The sequence below is a fragment of the Xiphophorus couchianus genome, chromosome 6 (genome assembly GCF_001444195.1).
Source record: "Xiphophorus couchianus chromosome 6, X_couchianus-1.0, whole genome shotgun sequence".
Classification (NCBI taxonomy): domain Eukaryota; kingdom Metazoa; phylum Chordata; class Actinopteri; order Cyprinodontiformes; family Poeciliidae; genus Xiphophorus; species Xiphophorus couchianus.
The window spans coordinates 13313225-13340313 of NC_040233.1; the positions used below are offsets into that span (position 1 = coordinate 13313225).

Genomic DNA, 27089 nt, shown 5'->3' on the forward strand with positions numbered 1-27089 from the left:
TAGTAAATGCACTACCAACAAATCTTACTGGACCGCACTGACACAACACTCTTTGCTATGGAGGTTGTTGCTGTGAGACAAATAATTAGTGTATTTTGTTTTCAGAAATATTGAAAGAGGATCCACAAAATCTGCAAGTAGCTATTTAAAATGAAAATATATTAAATGAACATCTAACAATAAGATTAACAACCATAACTACGCAGATGATACACAGCTCTACATTATGATGTCCCAGGTGACTACAAACCCTTCCAAGCACTAAACAGATGCTTAGAACAAATCAGTATGTGGATGTGCCATAACGCTCTCCAGCTGATCAGAAAAAACTGAAGTGATCTTTAGACCAAATGAGTAATCATCAGGAGTCAGCTTCAGTTGTTACAGCTGGAAACTACTGATAAGGCCCAAAATCTGGGTCTAGTGATGGACTTGGGCCTAAACCTTAAAACAAATATAGAGACAATTACAAAGTTGGCCTTTAATCACCAAAAAGAAAATTTCTAGGATTAAATGACAAATGTCCCAGTAAGAGTTGGAGAAACTCATCCATGTGTTCATCTTTAGTTGCATTGATTGCTGCAACACTGTCTTTATAAGTCAGCCTAAAATGTCAATCGGTCAACGACAGCTGGTTGAGAACACTGCTGCTCACATTCTCATTAAAACTGGGAAATCAGAGCACAATGCCCCATTTCGAAAGTCCTTAAAACAGGAAAGTTTATGAATGATTGAATGGCTTAGCACCAAAATACATCGTCAACTTATTGTCTTTGTATCAACCTTCCAGACCACTCAGGTTTTTTGATTTAAGACTTCTGATTATAGTTCTCAAAGGAATATGAGAATCAGCAAAATTTGGTCAAAGATTTGTAGAAATTGGCTACAAAACATCTCTACTCTAAGCTATGCAACAACTTATTTCACAAAATACTTAATTTACATGAGTAATCACTTTAAAAGCCCTCGTTTACTACATTTAAGAACTCCAGATCACAACTGATTTGACTCATCATGCAAGAATTCAAATGGTATTTGTCAAATAGTGTGTTTGACATATACTCTATTTGTTTAGCCCTACTAACCATAACCCAAATGTGTTATGTTCAAAACTGAAATCCCCCATACACACAAGCATTTTTCATTCTGAATATATTAACAAACATTTTAAAAACTGATGCATAGAGGGAAACTGTTTATCACCTTGTCCAGTGGCACTCCCACACAGGAACATACATAGCCAAGCAACAGTCAAATTTTGGATAGAGTTCATACATTCTTGGCCACAGCTGTGCAAAAATTCATTCTGTGGTTTAACCAAGACTTCAAACATTCAGTTAGAGTGATAACATTACCTTTAATACCACAAAGAGTGAGAATACTTCAGCAGTCTCAGTGGCACCAATTTGTCAGAGTTGCAGTGAGGTGTCAAAGTCCTACATTTTAAAGGCTGTGGTGGAGGACAAAGATTATTGTGGCTGATATCGGTGCCCCTAAGTGAAGGCAATAACCTAATCCATTTACTCTTGCGCCTCAAAAGGATACAAAGCTGAGGAGATTCTGTGCAGTGTGGAAGGGTTTAATGACTATAATAACTATGATAAATGTCTGGTATTTTAGCAAGCTTACTGCTGGGGGTGGAAGCTGTGGTGTAGCTACACTCTTAAGGGGGAAAGGGTTATAAATTTAATGGGACAAGGCTGATTGATTGCAACAGCTTGACTGTAGATGTAGGGTATGCTCATACTGTGTAAAAACAATTTTTATTCCTTTTTATAGCACTTAGGCAGTAAAAGGGAGAATTAGTCAGAGAAATATGAACACAGTCATGATAAGAAAACAAGAGAAGAAAGTTTCAAGATTTACAGACAAGTACAGAGTAAGGTAGTACCCTGTGGTAAGTGTTTCAGGCTCCAAAAGCTAAGACTTAATAAATAAGTACTGAATTTGCTTGCAACAAAATGATTACATTGTCTATGAGTAAGAGCCTTTTAGCTTGATATGAAGAGGTTTTAATGGTCACAATGAAAAGGAGCTGGTCCATTTCCTCTGCACTGACTGGTCAAATAGAGGGAAAATGCATTTTATGCGAGGGAATCTTTTTAATTCATTATCCAGTTATTTTGTATGATGTAATTAAAATCTGTTCTGCTTAATTTAAATGCTATAATGGTCTGTTTAAGCTTAAAGGTTCTGGTCTATCTTATATAAAGGCTGATACCTGGTCTTATGAATCCTTTTTTCAAACTACTGAAAAACCCTCCCTGGCTTTTACTGATAGTGATACAGAAAGAAATCCTGCTGAAACAGAGAAAATAGCATGCAAACATAACTGAAAAGGCTACCTCTCTAGAGGATGCTTTTCAGTCTGCTTTGCTGTGCCCGACAGGCACACCAGAGGCTAACTGACTGACTTACTGTCTAGTCACACAACACTGTTAACATTTTTTTTATATACAACTACATTTATTAGCCTTATTTAAACAGATAAAGTTAATTGAAACCTGGGAACTTGATTTCCATACGAGATAGTATTGTTAGAGCCAAAATAAAATCAGTAAGCATACATCGCTGAATAATCAAATAAAAACAGAAAACTCTAGCAAAAAAAGGATGGGAAATCAGGTAATATGAGGGTTACTCTGTTGTCATCCTGTGGTAGTTTGTTCAAATTTGATGGAACATTGTGATTTTTTTCCCAAAACCTATACAAACTGAGGGGACAGTAAAACTCTGAGAAACAGTTTTTTTATTTAAAAAAATTGTTTAAGAAACAAATAGAAACGTACGTAAAGCTGTAACTTTTATTAAACAATAAATATAATTTTATATATTTGTTAAAACTGTAACTATGCTGTAACAGCATGGTATGAGACAGATACAAAATTGCTGAATAAAAAGCACAGATTTTGCAATAGCAATAGTGCAATCTCCAGAAATGCATCACTCTTGGTTAAAGAGTCACAAGGAACATTGTCAACCAGCCTGTGTATGCATTGATAATGGCAAAGAAACAAGTTACTTGTACAAGAAAACCTTTTTATCCACCGTCATCATTGGGCATTCAAACTAGCTTGAGCATTCGTGGGAGAAGCTGTAGCATAGCAGAGAGTAAGGGAACGGGTGTGAGCAGCACATACACAAGCTTGATTGACAGTGATAAGACCCTCCTCCTAGACCTGATTTGATTGTTTCTCACCAAACTGTGTATTTCTGCAGTTAGCACTAGGAGCACTGGGAGAAGGCAGAGAAGGTTGACATTTTCACAGATTATCTGTCTCATACTATACTTTCACAACATAGTGACAGTATTAGTGATAAAATTGTAAAAACATATTTTTTTAAATAAAAGTTACATAAGTAAGTCAGTTAGTGATTTCCATAGGAAACCATGAGTGCAACAACACACATGTGGACAGTAAACGGCTGTAACCTAAAAAGTTTAAAATTCAATGGCATGTCTGTCTGTGATTGATCTCAAAGTACTCTGACTTACTTACTGTCTAGTCACACAACACTGTAAGTAGGCAGTAGGCTCATTGTGCAACAAGATCATTTTTCCCACTAAGTGAAAAACATGATTTACTGCCGTAAAATAATCTCAGTTTTTAGAGTTGTTCAATGTGAAACTTAAAAGGAAAGTTGTGATTAACTAAAATGCCAAAAGATCTATCGCAAGGTAATACAGCTGGTGCATCCTGTGTTTACAAAACAGGAGCAAGAAGTGCAGACATTTTTCTTTTGTTGTTTTTTTTTTTTGCATAACAATAATTAGCTCTTAGTTTTTTTAAAGTCTCTACTACCAATTTCAATTGGGAGAACTGTAACTGATTAGTGTTAAATCCAGCTAGTAGACAACCAAACACCAGGGAGACTGTACAATAATCACTGAGATGGAGAAGCAAATCTTTATCATTCTGATCCACATTAGCAATAGCAAAAGAAAAAAAAATAGCAATAGCAAAAGAGCTGGCCCTAGTACTTTATCTTGAAGGACAACCTTTGTCACATTTAGATGATAGGAAGAATACTACTTAGTATGCACAATGCTTACGATTAAAAAGATTTAAATCTGGTCTCAGAGGTCTGTATCTGAAATCTACAGAAAGATAAGATGTCTTATTGTTTTGTACAGTGTATACATTTGACACGTGTTTCCTCCAGAGATTTTTTCAAACATATAGCTTGAAGAATAAAATTGATTTTTTAAAAGTTTCTGGTTTGTCTGACACTAAGATAGAAAGGACGAATATCTCAAGATCGAAAAGTACATGAAAGAGATACAAACCAAATTGCATGACCTGACTACAACGGTCATGAAAACCACATCAGGGAACAAATCCCCTTATGGAGAGAAATGTTATGTCTAGACAGAGCTTGTAAGGGCAATGTAAAAGCAAAACTGTGTCTGTAAGTGTGAGTAGGGCTCTCGTTTCATGTGGGAGAGGAGGTTTGCAAAGTCTGTTGACTTTTACCGGATTTTACATGTGATAAGATAAGGCTCCTCGTACTACAAGCATACTGGGACTCTGTAAAAGAGCTCCCTTCCCATATGTGGAAGAACAACCCAGCTGCAGGGACATTTTATAAGGCAATAAGTTCTGACACTATCCAACGTTACAAGACAATAAAAGCACAGATCAAAAATTACTTTCCAGCACAGGCAGTGGAGGAAACTTATGTGTTATCATATATGATCCACTATCATATGCAGATGATCATCTCACAGAATGCACCAAGAAATCTTCACATGTGCTGAATTGGCTCTTGTGGAAACAAATCACTATGAGTTGTTCACTGTAAGCTTAATGGAGTGTGAGTAGAATGTGTACATTAGGTTCTGCCCTCTGGTTGTGTGTTTACATTCAAACTGCAGCTTCCCTGGACACTCATAAATGGGTAAAAGTGAAGAGAAAGGCAGAAGAGCCTGTGCTGAATCAGCTCTCTGAGCTAGCAGTGCTGCAAATGAGCTTCAAAGCAAACTCCGTATGAGGACAAAGAATGTACACACTCTCATGCTCATGTACACATACTCAACTAAACATACACATCCTAAAACCCAGAGAAAACAACAGCAGTACTACAACAGTAGTGACATCAAGGAATGGTGATTTACAGAGCAGCAAATTTAGTCACTGTTGACCCCCATTAAATGAGAGTGCATCATATTTTCCAACATTTGATTACTTTGTGTTCAACAGAACCTGAGATAATTTAAGGCCTATCCTTCAGAAAGTAGGGACGCTGTGATCAGCATAACAGGAAGGAAGATAAGTGACAGCCAGGCAAAAGCAAACAGGCAGCCACACACATATGTTTGTGCAAACATTTTAGAGACAGCAGAAGATTAATGTTTGGGTAGATTATAAATCCTACCTTGGAGCTGAAGCTTCTTCTCTAATTGAAACATAATATGCACATGGATCCAAACATTAAACTCATTAATTAACTGCTTACTGATCTGCCACTATGTGAAAAAAGACAGGCATGGACAAGGAGAGAAAGTTAGACAGTGTGATTCATGTTTGTAAACCCCTAAAATGATCTTGTTTTAAAGGTTGGAAGAAATGGGAAGGGTATCATTACGCTATGCTTCACTGAATTGGGAACTAAGCCTAAATTTTTCTCCCTTGATTTGAGCACATTCAGATTAGAGGAGACCAGGAGTTTCTGTGCCAAAGTAAAAAGATCCATCAATCATCAGATGAGTTGGGGTTTATGGACAGCAGGGGACTGAACATTTGCTCAGCAAGTAATTAGTCTCCCCAATAGGAGGATAACCTGCAACTGAACTGGATGCATGTAGGAGCAAAACTTTTATTCCTTTAAGGCTGCCCCAACAGGATTTTATTCTTCTTCTCTGCCTTCACATGTTTCAGAACTAATCTTTCCTCCACCTTTCCTCCCAGTCTTACTTTGATCCTGATTGACAGGTTTGAATCTGCTTCGTTTGGCTGCTTTTCTCTCTATATAACCTTCTGTCTGGCACACTGTACAACTGACAGAGATACAGCATCAGTGAATCTCCACTCGTTCCCCTACAGTCGCACAATCATGTCAAAGCAAGCCTGACCAAAAGACATGGCAGACAGCAGATCTGCATTGCACACCAGCATATAAAACATTAAAAGCTGTGCACTTATACATCTAATGAAAAGGTAAATGTTTATAAAGTATAAGTATTTGTGAGTATGGAACAACTGTAAATACTTTTGCTGACCCCTCTTTTCCAAATATGGCATAAAATACAGCCAGTAAAACCAATATTGACATAACCTAGTTCTAAATTTGGAACTACAGAAATCAGAGGGCTGACGTCATATGCCTCATATCCACTGAGTGGCACGGAACGTATCAGTGGAGTTTGATACATCTGGTATTCTAATATTAAATATCAGAATATCAAACAATGATTTGAAACTTCTGTTTTTACAAAGTAGTGCATTATTGCACTTACTCATCACTGCATTTAGCCTTTAAAATAAATGATCTGCAAGCTCTGGAGTACAAATGATCAATATCTTTGCTGTGTTTATAATACAATACACATGTCAGGTAATGCATCAAGTACATGTAGGGACTCTACCACTGTGTCATGTGAAGTGCACATGTTTTGAAGTCGCAGTTTAAGATGTAGGATTAATTAAATTTGGTAGGTTACGAAGTTTATCAGAATGTCAAGCAAGCATCTCCTGCTGTGTGCAAGATAAAATTGAAAAGTGGAAGCAAGTCACTGCAGAAGGTCAGTCCAAATATGAGCCTAGAACTCTAAACCTTTTAGAGTTATAGCTTGCAATGTCTTCTCCAGACTTTTCTGTTGACTCATGCTGTCAGTTATTTATGAGATTTTTAACCAATAAAATTTTTTGGCCGCAAACAAGAAATTCAATCAAAAATTTGTAGCAAATGCTTTGGAGAGGTACTAAAGTATGTCCCATTATGTTGTAGCTTGGATATTTGTAAATGGTAAATGGTATATGGCTTGTGCTTGTAAAATGCTTTATCAAGTCCAGAGGGCCCATTCATCCATTCATGCACAAATTCCCATGCTAATTTGTAACAAAGGACAATTTTATTGCAATTAAATATATACTGCTACCACTAAAATTAAACACATCAATTAAGCTTTTTGTACTGTTAAACTGTACTGTTTGACATATCACATATTTCTGCCAAATGTTTCATATGGGGAGAGCTATAGGTAACTGATAGAGGGGCACAAAATTTGAGTTATTGCCAGTGGCAGTACAACTCTTGACCTCCCCAAGGACAGACTTAACCTCTGTTGTCAACCACACAAGGTCTGGATCACAGTGTTTGAGAGACTTTAGAATCATGAATACATCCACTCGGTGACAAACACTCAAGCAGGCAGCACTATGACTGAGTTGGGACCCCAATTGACCCTTATTTCACAGTTTTGTTCATCATTCAGTCAGAAAGACAACACACTTGCATCTGTGTCTGGTAGGACTGACTGCTAAAAACAACCTGGTATATATATATTTTTTTTAGGTAAATCTAAAACTATCAATGAAGTAAAGAACTGAACATGCTGTTTGACAGAGGGGATAACCAGCATCTAAAAACAAAAGGCAATCAGACCTGCAGACCATTAGTATTCTGCCCAGCTTCTCATTGTTCATTTTCCTTGCTCAATCCACATAATGAGCTGTTTTTTTAAACGCACGTATTGTATTTCTCCACAAGGTCATTGAAAAGATGAAAAGAACAATACAATTATTTGAGACTGAGGCATATGTTAAAATAAAAACTTGTCAGAACCTTTAGAAAATACCTGCAGGATCCTGAAGGTCGGGGTAAAATGCCTTTAAGGTTTATGATTTATTCATTTAGAGAAACTGAATTTAGAATGGTTTTGCATGTATCTCATACATTGCCATCTCAGGTCAATGAAGATCAAATATCTCAGTGAAAAGCTTGTGACTCCATTGCTTAATGGCCTACAAAAAAGGCAAATTTTTTTGTTCTTTTAGAAGGAATTCAGAGTTTGTAGTAACATCACTCACCAAAGCTGGTCATTGTCAGGTTCCACTATGCCCTGTCAGAACTTCCCAATCTCAACAGAGAAAATATAAGGCATATAAGATGACCAGAGTGGTGTTCTAAAGACTAAAGGATTGGTCAAAACAGAGCAGAGTCTCTTGCGCTCTTGTGGTTTTGTTAAGAGTGGCAACACCATAGAAGTTCCACCCACAGTACACTCCCCCTGATCATTAATCATCCATCCATTCTGACCCTGTCAAAGCTACTCTTCTAAGATAAGACACTCTTACACCTACAACCACCCACCCACACGCATATGCACACACTCGTACACCAGTTTGGTACACCTCCTTTCTTCTTCCTCGCATAGACATTCTCTCCAAACTAGCTGATACAGCTATGTTTGATGCTGCAAAAACATCCAGGAACAATAGTTGACCCCACTTGGGAATATGGAAATGTTATCTAATTATACAATTTTCTACCAAAAAAGTCCCAAGTTCTTAACCAGGGCTGGTATTAGAAAGAGTCCTTGAAAGGTTCCGTAAAAGAGACGGTTTGCTCTTCTACCATCCAAGCCAAAGCCAAGTCTTATTCATTTAGTGCATGGAGACAATTTTGCCAATAAGGAAACATAAGGAGAAAAAAACACTTACCCCATTATACCTGCGAACAGAAGCCATAATACCCTGCCTTTAATTTTTAAGCAACCAGTGGTCCCTGTAAATGTCACACAATACTGCTCAGATAATTCTTCATCCATATCAACAGCACTGGAAATTGGAGATAAACACAATATTTAGAGCAAGATTTATAAACAACACCTAGTGATAGAATGGAGTTGGAAATAATGTTTATGGATTAGGTGAAAAATAATCAACTGTGAGTACATTTACATACATTTGCTCTGTGGTCGATTTAAAAATAAACTGTCAGACAATAAGAGACAGTCAACAGTTATTCTGACGCCAATCCAAAATGTCTTCTCATTGAAGGGTGGTGTTTTAAATGTTTTTATGCAGACCAATAAAAACTAAGCTAAACTCTGGAGTTTTAAACATGGTGCCTACAACCTTTTTAGTGGTTGCTGTTCCACATGAGGCTGCCCTAAGCTTCTGATGAAAATGGTTCTTTGTTTTCACTTGATGTAAACACATCAAATTGATGCTTAGTAAGCACTAGCACCAGCTTAGAACTGGACTCAATTTGGTGAAAAAGGCCTTTAAGACTAGGAACTCAACATATATAGGCTGTTGACTTCAGCCTTGACTTTTGTTTAGGACATTGACGCCTTAAAAGTATTGGAAGACAATGTGTACAGTGCCATGTTATTATTCCAGACATGTTGATAATAACATGGCACTGTACAACTTGAAAAAATAAAAGTATGTCTGACCGGTTTCAACAGAGGGTGGTGCCGCACAGAAGAGCTGAAAACAAAAGGTAGAAATCCTCACTCCAACAAAAAAAGGCCTGTTTTTCAGAGTAATTTCAAGTTGTTGTACATACTGAAATAAAATTGTACAAATATATGAAGCTATTTAACTGCCAACAACAGAACCTGAGACTGTTAAATGACTGGTTAAATAAGACACATTCTCCTCAAATTAGAGTGTGTGAGCCTTAACAAACCAGCGAACAATTTAGCAGACAGCCCACACCCTGGGCAGGCAGTTACTATGGTAACCTCACAGCCATTTTTTTTTTTTTTGGCCCACACTTTTCCTTTCAACAGCCGGCCAATGACAGACCAGCCGACTGGGAAAATGGGCTTATTGATAGCGCCTTTATGAGCTGTGTGTCTTCGAGTATATGTATTCATGTGCATGTGTCTGCATAAATTGAGCATAATACCGATCAAGAGAGCTATAGAATATTTTAGCTCCGCATTGACTCTTCACATCTAAGTATTTCATTGGCTGTTAGCTGATCTGTCTGGCACACTGGCTCAGGTGTGTTTATGAATTTATAAGCAAAAGCACTGAGTATATAATTCAGACAGAATAGAGGCCAGAGCAGGACAGGGAGAGACAGTGAAGATGAGGAGGTATTTGTATTCTAGGAGCTTCCACTGTGCCAATCTATCCCTGGCTGGGAAGGTAGTAGAGAAAACCGCCCTTCAAAACATATCGGCTCTCAGCAGGCAGTAACATGTGCTTGCACTACAATCTACACTGTAATCAGAACCTAACAGGGGGCTGCCAGGCTCATTGCCCACCACCAACTAACAGAGCAAAAAGGGGCAAGGAAGGCTTGATGAATGGTGAAATCAAGACAGATTTTATTCTATTTATTCACACAGGAATTGCCGTTTTGATTGAATCACTTCAACTTCACTGTTTAAGTCAACTGAAGCTGAAGCAGAAAAAAAACCCCAACTTTTTATTTAGAAAAATATGCAATTAATTTTTGGTGAGCATAAATTTGTTCCTGTGTCATGTCATTCTCTGTGGTTAATGGTTTTTCAAATGCAGTGAATAAACCCTATGTTGGAAAAAGCAATAGCTTTTTCTTTACTATCATTTGAATTTGGGAAAGACCATTAGCTTTCTCCGTCTCAGCACTTATTCCCCTTTTAAATGGATCTAGCTCATTTACTTTATGGCTAGATCAATTAATCTATAGTAGTTAACTGAAGACGCTCACTCTCGCTTTTTTGGTGCTTTGGCCATTGCTTTGCTCAACAACATTTTTAGTCTTCAGAGCTTGTGTTTCAACTGTAAAGTCTTCTGACCAAAGTAACAAACAAATAACTAATTCTAGATAAATATAGTGCTATCCACATTTGTTGGCAATCCTGGTACAGAGAAAATAATCCTTGCATATTTCACTTTAGAAAAATGTCATTAGATCAACAAAAATGTTAAGTCCCCGCCAATGCTCACAGTTAAATGGTGAGCAGCAGTGATCTATTTCACTTTTCTTAATGTAATATGAAAGGAAGGGAAAATACATATGGGTCCTCATCAGCCATGATAGACAATGGTTAATTGAGAATTGGAAACATGAATCTGTTTGATTCATACATTTTGATGTCCTTCAGTGTGATAAACAACATTATTTCATGAATAATGATTCAGAAATAAATTTTACAAATTGTACAACAAATACAGTTGAAAAGTACAACATACGCATGGAAAAAACTTTGAATTAGGATTTAAATAAAACAAGATCAAAACGAAAGCTGGAAGATGACTTATTTATTACAGTTCTACTGAGATAAATATAATACCATAATATTACAATTGTCTTATAGTAAGAGCTAAAGAATAACTATTTTAATGATCTTGTCATATTAAGTAGTGTAGATTTAATTTTGATTTTGTTTTTGCAATTAATTGTTGAGGCTCAGATTTTCAACAAAGTCACAAGTTACATCATTTTAATCTGACCAGTTTTGTCTGTTCTTTTGGATAGACAAAAATCTGTTATGAGCCAACAAGGCTGGCCCACTGGTTTGATACTGATCCCAGAGAGCTAATTAAGAAAATAAAAAAAGATATTTGTCCAACATGTCTGTCAGACTCAAATTTGTCCTTTTTTGCAATTCAAAACCAGACTCTCAAGTGATTGCTGCACAGCTGGTATCTGCTGGTATACTCAGAACAAATGAAAATTAATTTGTTACTGTTCTGTTCCTTTCTGCATGCCATTTTAACATTTAACATAATAACAATTATGGCTTGAAGCTCTTTTGGAACTATTTAAATAATGGAATAAATTAAAGAATAATGTATTTAAATGTTAACTTTTCCCACGACATGTAGAGTTTGCTAATAAATGCCAAAGTGTGGTAAGAAAAAAGGTAAAATCACTAAAATGTATCCACGTGGCAGTTTGCTATTTTCATGTAACCAAACTCATTTATGCTATCATGTATTTAATCTGAATATGCATTCTTATATATATATATTGCCAGATCTCTCTATGGAGAAAACTAATTTAGGCTGATTGTAGCTGTGACCTCATTCTTTCGGTCACGACCCAAAGCTCATGACCATAGATGAGAGTAGGAATGCAGATCGACTGGTAAATTGAGAGCTTTGCTTTTTGACTCAGCTCTCGCTTCACCATGACAGACCGGGACAGCGCCCTCTTCACTGCAGACGCTGGGTCGATCCACTTGTTGATCTCCTGCTCCATTTTTCCATCATTTGTGAACAAGATCCCAAGAAACTTAAACTTCTCCACTTTGACCTTCACCATATGAACAACTTGGTGATGGTCTATCAAATTAAATTCCAATACAATACATTCAAGTTTGTGGTTGTTATGCTGTGTTTGTGAAAATACGTTGGACAGTTGGACTTCACCAACATATTTTAATATTGTGTGATGAAAAACATAAAATCGTTGGACATGTTGACTGGCTTTCTTCTTTTTTAAATCTTGCTAATATATTGGAATAAAAAAAAATCTTGAAAAGCCCAGGGCTGTACAGTTTGACGATTATGTCCACCGTGTTTCAAAATGTGATGTTTGAGACATACCCATAAATGCCAGTTTGGCAGCTGTAGCTCAAAAGTTTGAACACAGGGTAATGTGACAATAATGGAAATGTCAAAGAGGAAAGAATATTGTTGCAATACACTATGGATTTTTGAGAACTCTGGTTGCGGACTTCAATTTCCATAAAAAACAAATATATTACGACCGTAAAAAAAAAAAAAAGACATTCTTCTACCTGTACTGGTTGTTGCTTTTATACCTAATGGTGACTAATGATAAAATGTGCTCCATCAAAAGAAGATAAAAAACCCGCAAATTATATGGGAAGCGTGGGTGTTTAAAGTAAGTGGACTGAGGGCAATATAGAGAAAGGCAAACACAGAGAGATGGAAAGCAGGAGCAAAACAAAGTGAGAATGCATTCGAGAGTACATCTTGTCACTCAAATTGTTGGTGTCAGATTCCCACAATATGTGTGCTGTCTGTGATTCAGTCATTTCTCATTGCATATTTTGTGAGGGTTGTCATTTCAAGCCTAACAAGAGGCAACTGAGAATGAAAAAAGGCTGGTTAATGAACTGTATTTAAAGCAACTTTTCTATCTGTATTAGCCAATGTGGGCCGATCCATCCATGATCCTGAGTGGGAGTGCTTTCATGCATGCTAAAACAACAGTTTTGTTGACATAACCAGGCAAGACCATAAAATCCTAATGGATGAATGACATGAATAGAGATGTCATTCCTACACTGCAAAAACAGATGGATGTCTTAAACAAATATTTTCTAGGATTGCGTGAATGAGTAGAGGCTGACTCCATTTCCTGGCACGCAATGCTCCTGCATCTGTGAGATTCTCTTACGGTGACCAGACCCACCGCACATCTATATCCATGTCGTATTTACATCTGACTGACCTCTTCAAAACCTTATCAGTGAGCTGTATCTCCCTCCAGACAAACACATGCAGACAAACACACTGTAATGGTGTGGGTGATAACGGACAGCGGCCCCATCCCACCTGTCCAAATCTGGACAGAGCTGACCTTTATCACATAGTCAATATGCCAAAGGTATGAAACAGGCACACACATGTTGTGTACAGAATGCATGTTTGTGTGTGCTTTTGGGACCTATGTGCCCTTATGCATTCCTGGATTGATGGAGATAGAAAGCCATTCAATAGGATGAGAGTAGATGACAGACAGCCATGGGGAGCAGCTGATGAAAGAACAGAACTAGACTTTAAAAAGAAGCAGGTGTATAGATTTATGAAAAATATGACATGAATACCAATATAAGTCTGATCTGCTAACTCCACTGCCTGATGATAATTTTATCCTAAATATATTTAACCACTAGACTATGAAAGACTTTTTGTTATGTAGCTACAGCGAAAAAGAAACCTCTTAATAAAAGACTAATCCCCCAAAACTGACACAGGTTACATAATACATCCCCGCCCTGGTGCAAACAAATACTCAAACAAACTGCTTTGGATTACTGGACATTGTTTCCTTCAATAAATATAATAAAAAAAAACACAGTTTAAATAAACTGTTTGGTCGTTCTGAAACGACAAATGCAGTTGATGCTTTTAGTATTAAAAAATCATAAATCTCATAACTTCCAACACATAAAAGTTAACTAATTTGTCCAATTCATAATGTATCTTAATAGACTTGTATTATCATAATACTGTTGCACCTTACAGTTGTTGATCAATCGTGAATGTGAAGATTTTATGTTTTAAAATATTAACAAATTAAGTGCTATGCATTAGTTATGATAATATTTCATGTCCTAACAAAACTTATTCAGAAATTCCAGTTTCATTAAACTGGGTGAAAAAAAAAGTGGGTTTCTAACATATTTTACTTACTCATACTTATCTACCAACCGAGAACAGGGATTACAGTAGAACTTGGAATCAAGAAAAACTACCTTAGCAACTACTTTTTAGACTCCTACTCTTCCAAACCAGAAAAGGAATTACACCAGAGGATACTTACATATACTTTTCTACCAACCCTGAATAGGAGTATCTAGTTCAGTTACTTTGGATCAACATTATTAGCTTTTTCTTCTTTTGCGCTTTCTTTTGGTTTGTTATTTTGTTTGTATTTCTTTTTAAGTCCTGTAAAGCACTTTCTATTGCCTTGTTGCTGAAAATGTGCTATATAAATAAAATTACCTTTACCTTTACCATCACAGAGTTTAACATATAAAAGGTTGTGGAGTTTGCCCATAAACCGTCCCAGGAAACAGTCACAAATATCTGAAAATGACTTAACTGTAATTATACTACAGTACATGAAAGACCTCTCCACAAGTGTCCACCAATTTGTTTAGTAAAATTAATGTGCATGACACGTACAGAAAAAACAAAACAAACAAACAAAAAAAAAAAAACAGGAAAGGTTTGAAGACAAATGACTGCACTGTTCATCATAACACACACACACACACACACACACACACCTTTAAAACAGCTTCCATGGGCAGGACATATTGGATTAGGAGTGATTTTTTTTTTTTTTTGGCTCCTTCTCAGAGGTGCTAGATTAAATGCCATTCCCACTTTACTACAGATGGCTTGAAAATAAATCATACTATCCATACACACCCGTAGGAAAATACACACCCTTGCGTACATATTGTGTAGTTTCAAGCAGACATGCAAGCAAACAGACATAAATACACAGAAATTTCACAATGGGAGATATATAACATGTTGATGCACCCAAACACTAAAGCACCTGTACGGTTCAGTGCGTCTGCTCTTTGTATTTCAATCACTGAATCGATGGTTCTAAATTGATTGTAGCTGAGCAGGGGCCAGAGATGTTCCCCCTGGCTCGGTGCCCTAGCCCTCTATTGATTAGATCTGAGAGAGCCAATTGCTTTCACACTGGATTAAGGTGTTCTGGGGCAGCGAGCACATAAAAAAAAAACTACATAAAGAGAAACATATACTAAGTAAGGAAGAAAAAGAACGGGCCTGAGAAATACATGTCTAAACCACTAAGACCAAGCATACAATATTATTTTCTCAACATTCAGTCTCAAAATGGTGAAGTTTACTTGACAAAGATGTTAAGAAAAATTATTATTTTCACACCATCACCATCAAAAGTATTGAAATGTAAACTATCTTCATAACCTTAAACTGGAATAAATTACAGTTGAAGTGTAAATGATGGATCAGTATTTCTTGTGTCTCGAGGCAACTTCTTACCTATTTTTAAAAATTATTATTATTATTTTCAATCAGATTTAAATTCATCCACGTCTGTCACATTTGTATTCCTCTGGGAGCAGTGTTGTGCAGGGCATCTTTTCAACATCCCAACAGTCTCCTTTTCCATTCAGCAATAATCTGATTCTAATGGGGATTATGTATGCAAGAAAGTAAAGGAAGAGACTGGCGTTTAGAAGAGTCTGCACCTTCTGCCTCAAGACAGGGCCTTTTGACTGGCCAAGTTTCATGCTCTTAAACAATTTCTAAAATGAAGGGGCATCCAATTCAGATTAAGCGCTTCTGAAAATGTAGTGCGCATAATGACAGCCGATGAGGACCCAGGTCACAAGAGTCAGGAAGAACACCCCTCAGTCTGAGTGCTTCTTAAGGAATTTCTTGGGGAGCAGCAGTCCTATTTACAGGGCATTAGGGAGTGTTAAGGCCTCACAGTGGCTTTGCCACACAGGCAAGCTTAGTATGCATTTGGTTAATACCTCTATTGTCACACTCCCTCTGTGACTGCTCTCCTAGCGCAACACTTTAGAATAGAACAGTGGAAAATAGGGAATTAAAGAGGCAAAAAGATTAGATAGAACTCGAAACAAAGGCAGAAAGAAATAGGATTTACTGGCCCATTCATGACGGAAAGCTTGTGAATCTTACACACAAAGGTAAAAGTGTAAGTGCACCTGCATTTGTGTACTTGTATGAGTTCTGTTTATGGGAGTCTCAAGAGTATTTGCAAATGCAATAAACTTTGTGTTAGTGAAAATACTCAATGGACATTCAAAAGTCAAACAACCAAATGATGGGTCAACCATTTTAAAAGTTATTAAGGAATTTAGTGAGAAAGATGGGTAGACAGAGCGGAAAAGAAAGAAATTGAGAAACTGATGCATTGTACAAGAATGTTTTTTTTGTGTGTCCCTATCTCTCTTTGTGTTCATTCCCCAAAGGGTCTTATTATGCTTCGTACTGGCTCCAACACAAAGCAGTGTCTTTCTATCTCGGCCCTTCCAGCTCCCCAGGAGAACATTCCAGACACAGCAAATCCATTTGTTTGTCGGCTATAGCCAAACTAATCAGATATCATTCTCTCTCAAAAGACTAACACAGTGTAAAGTGGGCTAGTGCTGTACGTATTCTTGACCAGAGCAAAGATAAATCACATTTTTTCCAGACACTTTGTATGTGTAAGCACTATGCATAGACTTCTGAAAAATCACTTGAAAGGTCAAAATATTAAGAGATTTATCTTTAAAAAAATGTGTAGGTAGAGTTTTTGCCTAGGGCACTATATTGATTCTACATCACTAAAATGATTAAGAAAAAATGGCCATATACATTTTTTTATCTTCTTTGTATTGCATGTTAATATAGAGCATGTATCTATTCTACATGATAAAAAAGAAATTTGTGATTATTGTTGTGTCATGATATTTTTACTACATCAGAGCTTGGTCAGAAAAGATGGTTCAGTCTCGGCATTTATAAGTCTTGTACACATAAATGCCTGAAAAAGATATGGATGGGCTCAGTACTTCATCTACTAATAACACATTGAGACTTTTTTTATAAAAAACAATAGCAGCTGATTTCATACCTAGAGTTTATAGAAATGGGGAAAGCCTAATGAATGGGGAATCTCTGTAGCAAAAAAATAGAGCTTGTGAAATAGGAAAAAAAAAAAAAAACATAATTCTTATTTGACAGATTCAATTTGTTATTGTACAGAAGCAGACAACCATGATATCAACATGTGCACATTACTTTCTTTACCTAAGCAGTAGAGGTAAAGAAAAAGAATGTATCTATATTTATTCACGTTTATGTGAGTGGGCTTCACAATCATCTAACTACTGTCACAATGTCCTAAGAATACCTGTTGAGAGCCAAAACAATCTGTAAGAAAGAGTGATTTTAGCAGGCAGTGGTTAAGTAGTGACATTATACTAAATTTCTTAACCATTGAGCTAAATCAGTATGAACAATTGATTTCTGTATGCATGTACAAGACTGTTCTTAGTTATCTAATTATTTAACACTGGCCTGCTACATGAAAGCCACCATCACTATACTATTGCGCTGCCTTTGTAACCACCAAGCAAGGTGAGCAACAGTGGTATAATGATGGTGCCTATTTTGTAGCATTATAGAAGAAGCTCTGAGTGAAAATGACAGTAGTAAGGTTTTTCTCAGACAGTACATGATGATCAATAACCTTTCCCTTAGACTTCAGAGAGTCTTTGTCTTAAATAAGACTTTTCTTCTGGTTTCTACAAAACCACATGACTCAATGCTGAAAAATATAGACTGAGTTAACCACCAATGAAAACATGTAATTACACACAATGACATAGTGAAATGCAGATTATGGGAGGTGTCTAATTGCTGGATAATTGCATATTGTGGAGGCTGGGGTGACGTGTTTGATATGACCTTCTGGTTATAAGGAGCTGAGATGGTTTAGGATAATGCCTGGTGTCATAACATAAATTACACAGACTTCATTTTTCACATAAGTTTAATCAGGGACACTTAGGGAGCATTTACTGAGGAACTCTAATGTGGTTTGCTTCAAGTGTGCAAGGATTATAGCAAACATGATTAGGTTATGAAATTGGACATGCAAAGTTTAGCCAGAGGTGATGGGAACTGTGTGTGGGTGCAGATACACATGCACATGGTAACAGCAGGCTTGCCACAGAAGAAAATTAAGATATTTAGAGAGCTTAGATGCTGCTTTGACTTCAAACAATGATACACACTACACAAAACTGCAAGACTGAAACTTTGGGTTAAAAGCTGGATTACATTAAAAGCAAAAAAATTGCCCCAAACACAATTTTGGACCCAACGACTGCATTTTCATTGTCAGATAACAATGAAAATGCACAGTGCTTGTCTGTCAAGTTCTCTAATCTAAAAGGTTGTTTTTTTTTCAAACTGTACCATTAATACATTTTCTTTTGATACAGCTCTGCTTTAATGTAGTTATCCTTGACAGTGTACCTTCACTTATCAAACTACCACAGCTAGTGCAGCACAACTCCCCTTCAGAAATAGCCTATCTCGGACAAGTGGGGCAAAAGAGTTAATTATTTTTAGTTCTATATTTCGAGTTCTATTTCTATTTGATCTATTTGAATATCCCACTGTCATACAATTTGCATTCTGCATTAAAAAAAGAAGGAAAAAAAAGATTATTTGCTTTTTATGCATTCCTATTATTTACTTCACACATTCAATACTTCAACATTATTATACAATACTACTAATGTAATTTATGGACTAATTATTTTTGATTTCTTTGTATATGTGCATTACTCATATCAGCTTGTAACAGCTAGAATAAATTTAAAGCACATAGAAATAGCAAACTATAATTTACATTGGCATGTTTAATACCAGTGGTGGAGAAAGTACACAAAAAATTTACTTAAGTAAAAGTACAAATACACAGACAAAAATGTACTCTAGTAAAAGTAAAAGTACCACATTAACATTTTTACTTGAGTAAGAGTAAACAAGTACTGGCTATTAAAAATACTTATGTATTAAAAGTAAAAGTACTTGCTGAATGCATTACCTAATCGCTAATAAAATACCATTAAGTATACCTATTGTATTTAATTTTAATACATCATAAATGTGAGATAAAGCATGTTTTTATTGTGTTTACTCTCCATGACAGTTTAGACTTAGATATGTGATTCTCGGCATCATAACTTCAGGGATGGAAACATCTTGTCTCCTGTCCTAACGTAGCATGAACTTGACTTTTTTGCCACTAATGACATTTATTTTGAAAGAAATCCAACAGAAAGGTGATGGAAAGAAGTTGGGTGGGGGAGGACATGCAACCACGGAGCCACGTAGTAGTGTTGTAGTCAAGACCACCTAACCCGTGACCAAGTCAAGATCAAGACCAGCACCCCGTGCTACATGACACAATAAAACTAAGTGTACCTATCAAAATTGCTTCTCAAATTGATCTGAAAAATCCACATTCCCATAAAACACCTAGATATTAAATACTTAGAGCTGAAATAAATTTAACCAGCATCATTAAGTACTTGTACTTTGTTACTTCCCACCACCATTTAATACCTATTTTAGATCCAAGTTGATCTTTGTTTAGTAAGATTCCTTCCATGTTGCTTTCAACTGTTTTGTTGTCTAGTTGCATCTGCAGGTGTCAGGAGCAGGCGCATTTTGGGACAAGCGTAATTACAATTCAATGCTCATTAGCTCACTATCCACATGTACCACAGGTTAACCTTGACTAACTTATGTCTATTATTGCAAACCCTCTATGAAGGGATAAGAGCTTTCTCTAGAATTGAAATGTGTTCTTCTATATATGGATGTTTTATTAGCAGGACATTGATGAGAAAGTGAGTCAACAAAAAGGAGCAAAAGAAAAAGAGTATGTTTGTTCTTCCTACATTAAGATAGAAATCAGTGAAGAGGTTTACCATCTCTCCTCATTACAACCTGCTGAAACGTATTCCAAAGAAAGGAGAGACAAGAACAAGGATAGGGTGAAATGTGAAGAAATACTGGCAGATCTATCCAATCTGAAATTTTACTTTACAAGTAACTTTTGTGAAACTTTTAAACTTTTTAAAATAATTTTAGTTGTAATGTGTTTTACGTGTTTTAAATATGCACAATCTTAATTTAAAAGCATCAAGTGAGCAATGCGATAAATGGGAGTCAAAGCTGGTGTAAGGGGGTGAAACGGAACCCCTCGCAATGAAAGGCTTTTGTTTTGTTCTAGCAAAGGTTCACGTAGGCAATTTATTCAGGGCTCCAGCCATCTGGTGAATGTTTGGGGTCCTTTGTCTTGCTGTGCACTGTCCTGTTTCCGACCGACCTTAAAACCCCAGAGCCCACCCCGGAGTGGGAACGAGAGAGAAGAGTCTAACATTGTACCACGAGGAATAAGTCTTAAGCAAGTAAAGAGAAAAGACAGGGGTTTGGCTAAATAGACTGGAGGAGATGTCAGGTCAAAGTGGCATCTCTTAGAAAAAAAAGTGCTGTGACTGAAGAGAAGGCAAAGTGAGAGATGACAAGAGGAGGCTTGGTGAAAGTACACAGCCTGAAAGCGGCTAAAGGTCTATGAACAAGACATAAATTGAAAAGAAATACTAGGAGAGGAAAGAATAATAGGAGTAGGACTATGTGCCCCTCCTCGGGGGATAAGAACAGTCCTGTTTGTGGTAGGTATGTCTTTTATGTGTGAACAAAATCTCTTGATTCCCTTTGCATCATTAGAGACTGTCAGTGGAGTGAGAGCAGTGCATCTATGTTTGGGGTCATTATAAACACTCTCTAGGCCTTGAATTCAAAGAGTTTTTGTTTGGGTCATGCTCTTTCACCACTGCTCTCCACCCCCACCTCCCAATTCACCCTATTGAGAACCATGGAAACAAGAAGTCTTTCACCCTCTTCTTTTCGTCTAGCCTTTCCCTGTCTCTTGCTTTTACTACTCCATTTTGTCCCCATCACACTGGTCCTGACTGCCGTAAGACTAATAGGAACAGGAAGAGTCAGATGCTTACTTAATTGGGCTTCAAGGTGACTTAGTGGATGCTAGTGTGTGTGTTTTGTTGTGTAATGCAGAGTACACATGGATGCCTCCCTGCAAATGAAGCAAACTCAGTGAAACAGAAGTAGACAAGGCTAAATGGGCTGGAATTAGCTCTAATAGGTTGTGGGGTTTTTGAGGGTCCCACCCTGTCAGATCCTTTGCACTCTGATGAGATGTACAAAGAAGTAATAAAAACCTAATTGGAGGAGAAATTGCAGAAGAAAAAAGTTGCAGACAAACTTTAAAGCAAAAATAAATGAAAGTCTGCTGAGGGGATTTAATGTTTGCTTGTGATTTAAAAGCATTATCTTTTTCTGTGGGATTTGTTTTAAGTGGAGAAGAAAAAAAAACAACAGCTGATAAATGTTCATGAGCATGAACCAAATAGGAGTGTATTTAAAGATTTATATAGTTTTATGCTAGGGTTAAAAATGTTTTAAAAATGCAGACACAGAGAAAGTAATATGTTTATTTTTTGTGTGTGTGTGTGTATTTGTGTGTGTGTGCCACATGATTGCAGTCGTTAGACAGAAGTAAGGCATTCATGATGAATCGGCACTTAGTCCAGGGATGTGCACTTGTTCAATGGGCTGCGAATCTCCTACTGCCACTGTCATCCTGCAGAATGTTAAATAAAGTTATTTGAATATTTGTTATATTAATGCACTCACACGTCAAAAACCCACTGGAGTCTAACAGTGAGAAAAAAATACACAAGTGAGGATTCATATTGCTTTGTGGATCTATAGTACGGATTGGATGAGGGATTATGTAAATACCCAACTATATAAACCCATAATCATAGATATAGCATTGAATGGATGGACTATCAAAGCACACAGTGGTGGGCTGATGGAAAATTTAATGGAAAAACTGTGAGATTAGACAGTACAGTATATATATATATATATATATATATATATTTAACTTAAATATAGTTCACATTTATTTTAAAAAATCAGAGGCAGTAAAAATTGTCTTTGTTTTATGGAGGTCTAAAAGGTGATGGGAATGAAACCCTGGCTCTCATTCCATCCCAATCAATTGCAGACCTTTATCTAATTCAATTTTCTTATCTAAAATTATTGAGAGAAGTTGCTAATCAATTGTCTGAGCGTTTAGACTTCAATATCTTGTTTGAAGACTTTCAGTGAAGTTTTTGAACTCATCACTTCAAAGAGACAGAACTTGTTAATGGCACCGATTGTGCTCTCGTGGACCCAAAAGGGCACAAAAAGATCCATACTTGTATTGTTAGGTCTCAGTGCACCATTTAAACAGCACAGTTAATCACAGTATTATTATCACAGTATTATTTTAAAGAGGTTTAGTATTATTTTAAAGAGGTTTAAAAAATATTGTAAGGATCAAGGGAACAGCACCTTATTTGCCTGACAGCTTCCAGTTTGTGCAGTAAAGTTCTTTATGTAGTACCACCAATTTTCTTTGCTTTGTAAATATGCTAATTTCTTTCTTTCATCCAAAACATATGGGAATACAATTTAAATTTAAGTGTAAGATGTTTTTATTTTCTCTCTCAGACATTGAGCTGCATTTACTTAACACACTGCTCTAACACTTAAAAAAAATATTGGTTTCTTGTTAGGTTCTGCTCCTCCTTAAAACATCTCTCTGTTTAGATTAATACCCCTAGCAAAAGTATCTTGTTGCTTTGTTTTCTTCTGCCACATTTTTTTTCAGATGGTATGAACTTACACTCCCATGTATGTTTTTTTTTTTTTTTTTTCTGCTGGCAGAGTTTCTTCACTGTGTTATGTAACTCTGCCTGGTAACAGTTTTTAAATGAAAGACTGTGATCTTAACATGCCTGGCCCTTTTGGGTGTGGCTGCTGCATTCAAAGAGCACAAGCTTTGTCTCCATGGTGATGAGGCTTGACCAGGAGTAAGGTGATTCAAATAGACTGAACTGAATTTAATTCACTTCCAAACTGCCATGCAATGCCATAAAATATTCTTCTTAGGTTAACACAGGAACCAAAAACAAGTTTTAAGAATGGGAAACAATTAAAAAAAACAAACAAAAACTTGTTTTGGGTGTGCCCCTGACAGCATAACACCCCTGATTCAAAGGAGCTGATTCTCTGATCTAAATCACCTGCTTGGTGATTAAAGCAGAAAAGAAATATAGAACACACAAGGGAGGATCCCAGAACTGGACTGGTAAACACTTTAGCAAAGAACCACACATTAAACTTCAAACTATGTATACTGAAGTACAGTAGTTTATAGGTTCAAGGGAAATTAAGCCCCCCACAGTAAAAAGTGCTAAGACTATATTAAATGGAGGCCAAAGCCTTAAATAATTTTGCTGTATCAAGTAGGTCTTATCTTAGGGTACAGAAATGTGAATCAAATTGTGTCACCATTGAGATTTAAAAAAATGTAAATAATTGCCCTATCCTTGAATTTAATGAGTGATTTAAGGAAGCAAGAAATCATTAAAATGATCAATGATTACATGAGCAGATCATATAAAGTAAACACAGTCAATGCAATTCGATCAATCACCCAGTCAGACCCCACAACAGCAATTACAAAAAGCCTTAATCAAACCCATTACCATCAGCAACTCTGAAGTGGTTGACTTGAACATGACACATGCACTCAAGGCAAGCTTTGCAGTGGCGAAGGTGGCAGGGTGCTGTTGGGAGTGTCTCTGCTCAATTTAACAGAGAGGTGATAAAATATTTAGCAGATTGCTTACATTGCTGAAGGGGGGGAGAGAGCAAGGGAAATGCAGAGGCAGAAAAGAGAAGGGCATACCCAAATGGCTTGTGTGGGAGCTGGGGAGCTGGTAATGAGGGTGGCATGCTGGCACCATTGTTGCACAGCACAACATCGCGACATGGCCTCTATGCCTAGCTGACAGCAGGTACCACAAATACCCATCACACTAAATGTCACTAATTAATACATGAGAAAAAGTGCAATCAGGTACCAACATGTGTTCTCGTACTACACTGACAAAGGACATGCATATTTAAGAAGGACAGAACGTTTTTTCTTATGAATATAAAGATCTATAAGACACTGCATCTTGATTAGGCATTAAATGGATTCCTCTTTTACAGTCTAATTGTGTCATTGTCCATTTAGATACAGTTATTTTACTATTAACTGGTCAGCCAACATGCAAATTTTATGTTTTTTCAGCAAGTTATTGTTTTCACACACTCAACAGTAACAGAGTTGTCTTTATCCTTTTGAAAAAAACTAAAAATGAAAAATAAACTTTTCCACAGTGAACTGTTGCTATAAATATTTCCATACTTAGAGTGCACCTAAATATAGGCCGCACTTTATTATATCGTGCATGTTGGACCTTGCATGGATCAGATGCACTGTTTTTATGCACTATGCACATGGCACTGGCAGGGCATATTTGTGTAGGTCAGGTTAATTGTGCTGATTTTGTGCATGATGTGCACTGGACATGTGGTACTGTTCATGTGGGTCAGGTGCGGTGATGTTTTTTGTGTGTGCCTTCCGATAATATCCCGCAGACATCCCTGGCCTCACACACTTCCTCAGTCTCTCTTTTGTTGTTGCTCTCAATAACACTTTCGTCTCGCTCTCGAGCTTGTGCTGTCTTCATCACGCAACCGACCAGCCTTTAGAAACTCATTGGCGGAAACCTGTATTTTAGCCCCATCGCAGTGTTCAAAGCTTGTGAAAAAAAGTAATGGCTTGTATAGTAAATTATGGTAGAAATACTTCAAAATACTATAACAAATTGCGCGATGGTCAAAACAGAAGCAACATAATTTCAGTCTTTTATTTGTTATCTGAGCTCTTTAGAACTACAGTGTCGTTTTGTGTTCAAAGCAATATCCAGCACCATCAGACAGCTCTGTGAAATGTGCATATTTTAGATGTAATCCATTGGATTTCTGTGTATTTTTTCTTCCTTTGATAATAACTATAGAAAAAAACAAAAGATCATGCATTAACTTAGTGGTACTAAACTAAGCAATGTGAGTGCTTGATTTTCAGTCTGTATTGCTATAGAATTGACCTGGTGAATTGTCCAGGGTGTATCTGATCTCTCAGCCACTAACAGCACCAGCAATGGATGGATAGATGGATGAATATATACTCATTTTTTGCATTTATACCAAAGAGAAAGAAACCGATAAAGCACTCCGCACACCCACAACAATTGACTGGTGTCCCTCAGTACTCCACTTGCTGAAGTATTTTTATGATACATTTTTAATAATTGATTACAAGTCCATAAACATACTGCAGAGTGTAAGATGGGAGTGACTGCTCTTGCTGGAGGGGTACTCTCAGAGAGATGAGGTTGAAACAGACTTCATGCAAATCTCGAGAGAGCAAGATGGTTATGAGTGACAACGACGGGCAGTACATTCTACATTTTAAATGTATATTGTTTTTATTGCACATTTGCTATGTGGAAGTTGGAGTTTTTTTATTAGGATTTTACTCAGGTTAGAATAAAGCTATAGCAGTGCAGTAATAACTCCCCCAATCTCCAAATAGGGAATATGTATTTTTCTATGTGTCATGGGGCTTAATAGAACAATAAATACATTGTCTATAGCTGTTTATCCTAGCAGGGTGGTGGGAGTGTGGTTGCCTTTTTAAAGCAGTCATTGGGCAAGAGGCAGGGTACTTACTGGACAGGTCACCAGTCCATTACAGCGCAACATATAGATAGACATAAACACCTACCCACGCAAACATTTATACCTAAGGGAGAAACCAATTAACCTTGTCATGGTTTTGGATCAAGGCAGTAAGCTTGAGTAACTAGTGAAAAACAACACCTTCAGAGATAGAACATGCAATATCCATGCAGAAATACCCCAAACTCAGATTCAAACCTGGGCCCGTATTGCTGCAAGGCAAAAATATAGGCGGAACAAAATCAACTAGCTCTGTGAACTTAGCAAAACAACATCAGATGGTCTATGCATATCAAAGAGATTTTGGAGCTCTAAATATACTGGGGCAACCTTATCTGTACACACATGTTTGCATTATACAGCAAAGGCTCCAAAATGAAAAGCGCACAATAATGTTTTGGCAAACAAACCTAATATGTGGTTTTCTGTTATTTAAAAGGTTTAGAAAAACAATACTGAAAAGTAAGAATAAAAAGGAAATTGCAAAGAATAAATATATTCTACAAATATAAATTATTTTTACTACAAAATTCCTGATTTAAATAACTACATCGTGGCACTGCATACAGCTTACTCTCTATATAAAGTGCCACTCAATCTTGTAAGTCAGTATTAGGCGTTATTTTGCTTAGGAAACAAAATAATTCTGGAAGGATACAGTGGACACAGTCACACACCATGTGCTTTGTAGATATGTAGCATTCTTATATCTGTTTATTGATCACAGCAGATGGGCGTCAATCAATCTTATCTGGGCTCCACATACTCTCCAACTAACATCCCGAGGCAGGCCAAACCAATACTGCAAGCCCCAAGCCACCCATATAATCGCCAGACACCTTGAGCAAATTTTCTGTTTGTGTGTGTGTTTGTGAGAGCGTTGAAATAACAAGGTGCACAGTCTGGAGGTGCAATGGAGGGCACACACAAAACCCCCTCACCAACAACTTGAACCAAAAACCCACATTAATCTTCACCTGGGATTCCAGTTATTATCTATTTCTTGTAACTTCATTTTCACACACTTTGCTGAGGCAAATTCAAAGCTCGCACCATCTGTGAAGTAGGTTGTACAAAAAGGCTGACATTCGTTAAAGAATAGGATGTGGTGTTAATGTGATTTTTAGT

The 27089-nt window shown here is 36.9% G+C and overlaps 1 protein-coding gene across 2 annotated transcripts in view; it reads right to left on the minus strand.

The window, feature by feature from the left end:
* ephb1 (EPH receptor B1) overlaps window positions 1–27089 on the minus strand; it is a 173535-nt gene that overhangs the window by 68314 nt on the left and 78132 nt on the right. The window lies entirely within an intron of this gene.